This window comes from Vombatus ursinus, unplaced genomic scaffold (assembly GCF_900497805.2).
Source record: "Vombatus ursinus unplaced genomic scaffold, bare-nosed wombat genome assembly UNPS02005158.1, whole genome shotgun sequence".
Taxonomy (NCBI): Eukaryota; Metazoa; Chordata; class Mammalia; order Diprotodontia; family Vombatidae; genus Vombatus; species Vombatus ursinus.
Window position 1 is genome coordinate 9,089 of NW_020944936.1, and position 4,544 is coordinate 13,632.

Genomic DNA, 4,544 nt, shown 5'->3' on the forward strand with positions numbered 1-4,544 from the left:
CCCATTTTAATTTGTCAATGCATTGTTCAATTTCTCCCTTCCTTCTCCCATATTGTTTTAAGTCCCCAAAATGCCCTGATGAAATGTTGCCCAGCAGCACAGCCCCAGATAGAACCATCACTAAGGCATTGCAAGGTTTAACCACTTTAGCTGAGGAGTTGGCAGAGAACTCTGGGATGGATAATTGATTGAAGGGATGGTTAGAATCCTGGTTTGGCAAATGGAAAAGGAATGGCTGTATCCATTATTGCTAACATAATTGTGGCTGCAGGAGTATTAAATGCTGTAGGATGTTGTATAGTTCCTCGCATTAGAGGACTTGTACCATGATTGATAGAGACGTTCCTCACTAAGATTATCCCAGTAGGACCCACGGTGGGAGTTCAGATGGCAGGCTCTGGCAATATGAGGATGATGATTGAAAGTACCAATGAGACTTCCCCCAGGGATGGAGAATGTGAAATCATGTTAAAGAATTTAGAGGATAAGGAAATTGGGAATGTGTGGAAGCCAAATCTTTACCAGAAAAGAAAAGGGGGATATTGTGGGAAAGGATTAGAAGTTAGGCTTCCACAACAGAACATGGGGATTCTGGGGACTTCCAAGATCTTGTGGAGAGTCCCTCAACCAATCAGAAAGTGCCCCAAATATTCGGCAAACAACTAGTTCCTTAAGAAAGAGCCCTGGGGGCTAAATCAGTTGCAACCCATCGGGGTCAAGGATGTGGCCTCTAAAGGGCAAAGGCTTTTCTCCACTGTGCTTGCTTAATAAGCTTATTGAATATTACCTGACACACCCCAAGGTGGAGATGGCCGATATTTTTGGACATGGGATGCCTGAAGTAGGAGGAGTTAATAGAACATGGAGGAACATGGGATGGGCTGTTCAGGAAGAGTGTAACACATGAAGTAGAGCAATCCTAGCCCTGGTGGGTGGAGTATGGATCATGGATCTTACTATTTAAAAGTTGATTCTATCACTGAGCCAGTGCCCACGTGCTACTAGAGTGCAATGTGCCCACTTCTCTCACAAAAAGTGTAATAAAAGCTTTCCTTCACTGACTCCTGTAGTAGATTTTTGTTTCAGATTTTTCTGGCAGTGGACCTATTGTATTGGAGACTGACTAAATATTTCAAACAGCTTTATTCCCTTCAGCAAACTATCAAGTCCTGGAACTTGCTGGCTTTGACTGGCTTAGTAAAATCTGTCAAGGACTTGACATCCAAGGGGCATGAGCCTGCAGTCCCATGACAGTATCTTTCCCTTGATCCACTTCTCCTTGTCTCCTACTCCCTTCTATATGGTCTTATTTTTTATACTATGTGCTTGATTTGATGATTCTGCAAGTCACCTTCATTAGCGCAATGTCGAGAGACAGAGTCACCTTAGGTCTCTTTTGTACCAAATTAAATGACAAGAAATTACATGGTACTTTTTCTAGTTTCATCAAAAAAGATTAATTAAGTGATTTATTATAAAGCCATACAAGGTTTAAAAAAAATGAAGTGTGAATAAGGCCGAATGAGGATAGAAATGCTTGTTGCATGTGTATTTCTTTGCCATCCAATTTCTATATGTGGCCCTTTCTAATTGAAGAAAAATTACTTGCTAAGACTTAGACCATTTTCTAAATATGAATCCAAAAATAGACATACTTCTCAGTACTACATGAATCTTTTACAAAAACTGATCATGCATTAGGGCACAGATATATTGCAAATGATTGTAAAAAGGCAAAAATATTTACTACATCCTTTAAATAACCGTAACACCATAAAAATAATCATTGGTTCAGGGATCATTAACAATTGACACAGATCCAAATGGAGCCTTAACAACAAAATCCTAAAGAATGAGGAAGTCGAATTAAATGATATAAAAACAATGAGTAACAAAGTTAAAGGAAATGATAAGTGGCCAATTAATAAACATTTGTTAAGCACCTACAACGTATGAGACACTGTACTAAGCACTGCGAATACAAAAAAAGGAGAGACAATCCCTCCCTGAAGGAACTTAATCTTTTTTTTTGATGAGGGAGTTGAAGCCTTATTTTAAAATTTTTTTTCTAAATATTTTTTTCTCCAATTACATATAAAACATTTTAAATCATTTTTTACGTTTTGAATTCAAAATTCTGTCCCTCCCACTTTACCCTCCCCTCCCCTCTCCCTGAGAAGATAAACAATCTGATATAGGTTACTGTGGGATCCCAACTGGGGAAAAGCCATGAAATACAGTAATTAGTGAAAAGCCATAAAAACTTAAAACTCTGTGAAGGTGTGGAAACCCAAACATGGTGACCTGTGAAAAAAATCATAACTTTGATACTGAATCATATCTTAGAGCCATAACTTAAAATACTATGACCAATGAAGCCATAATGAGAATATTGTGACTCATATGTGACTGGTATATGATCAATACACAAACTTATCTTTGGAAATAATATTGGTCTAATGCCTAAGCCATTACTAAGCAGAACACCAAAAATATCCACCAATCAGAAGTGAAAAAGAAATTGAACAAGTCATCAATGAACTCCCGAAGAAAAAAATCCCTAGGCTGAAATGGCTTTACAGCTGAATACTACCCAACATTTAAAGAACAATTAATTCCAATACTATATAAATTATTTGGGAAAATAGGGAAAGGAAGACATCTGCCAATTTCCTTTTATGACACAAATATGGTGTTGATATCTAAACCAGGAAGAGCCAAGACAGAGAAAGAAAACCCATTTCCCAAATGAATACTGATGCAAAAATTTCGAATAAAGTACTAGCAAGAAGATTACAGCAATATATCACTAGGATTTTATACTATGACCAAGTGGGATTTAGAACAGGAATTCAGGGATGGTTTAATATTAGGAAAACTATCAGCATAAGTGACAATACAAATAACAAAACTGAAAGAAATCATATGGTTATCTCAAGAGAGGCAGAAAAAGTTTTTGACAAAATACCTCACCCATTCCTAGGAAAAACACTAGAGACCATAGGAGTAAATAGAGCTTCCTTTGAAATAATAAGCAGCATCTCTCTAAAAACCATCAGCAAGCATTTTCTATAATGGGGATAAGCTAATAGCTTCCCCAGTGATATCAGGGTTGAAACAAGGATACCCATTATCACCACTACTATTCAATATTGTACTAGAAATATTAGCTCTAGCAACAAGAGAAAAAAAAGAAATTGAAGGAATTAAAATAGGCAATGAGAGAACAAAACCATCACTCTTTGCAGATCATATGATGATATACTTAAAGAATCCTACAGATTCATCTAAAAAACTAGTTGAAATCATTAACAAGCTTAGCACAGTTGCAGGATATAAACTAAACCAACGTAAATCATCAGCATTTCTATATGTTACCAACAAAGCCCAGCAGCAAGAGATAGAAAGAGAAATTCAATTGAAAATAGTTGGGAGTCTACCTGCCAAGATAAACCCAGGAATTAAATGAACACAATTACAAAACACTTTTCACACAAAGTCAGATGTAAACAATTGGAAAATTATTGGTTGCTCATGGGTAGGCTGAGCCAATATAATAAAGATGACAATTATGCCCAAATTAATTTTCTTATTCAGGCCACACCAATCAAACTACCAAAAAATTATGTCCTACAGCCAGAAGAAATCATAACAAAATTAATTTGGAAGAACAAAAGGTCAAGAATGTAAAGGGAATAAATGAAAACAAATGTGAAGGAAATTGGCCTAGCTGCATCAAAACTAAAAATGTAATATAAAGAGGCAATCATCAAAACTATTTGGTACTGGTTAAGAAATAGATTGGTGGATCAGTGGAACAGGTTAGGTACACAAGACACAGTAGAAAATGACTATAGTAATCTACAATTAAAGCCAAAGACTACAGCTTTGTGGATAAGAACTCACTATTTGCCAAAAAGTGCTGGGAAAATTTAAGAAGGGCATGGCAGAAACGAAGTATGTAAAGATAAGGTCAAAATGGGCAGATGATTTAGACTTAAAGGATGATACCATAAGCAAATTAGGAGAGCAAGGAATGGTTTGTCTGTCAGATTTATGGAGAAGAGAAAAATTCATGACCGAAGTAGGAAGAGAGGAAGAGAGAGAGAGAGAGAGAGAGAGAGAAAGAGAGAGAGAGAGAGAGAGAGAGAGAGAGAGAGCATTAGTAAGTGAAAATGGATAATTTTGTTTATCTCAAATTAAAAAGCTTTTTCAGAAACAAAACCCATGCAATCAAGATTAAAAGGAAAGCAGAAAGCTGGGAAACAATTTTTACAGCCACTGTTTCTGATAAAGTTATCGTTTCTAAAATATACAGAACTCAAAAATTTGAAAACAAATGTTAAAATTGTTTTTTCCATGTAGCTGGGGAAAAATATAATACTAAGTTAATAAGGAGACCATTCTGCAGACCCTTTACCTAACATGAATTTGCCCATCAATGTGGAAAAGGGCAAAGCAAAGGCAAGAAGGAGCTGCACCCCCATGGAGGAGGGGCTGGCATGTGATTCAAGGACATGGACAGGGAGGTGCTGGGCACAGAG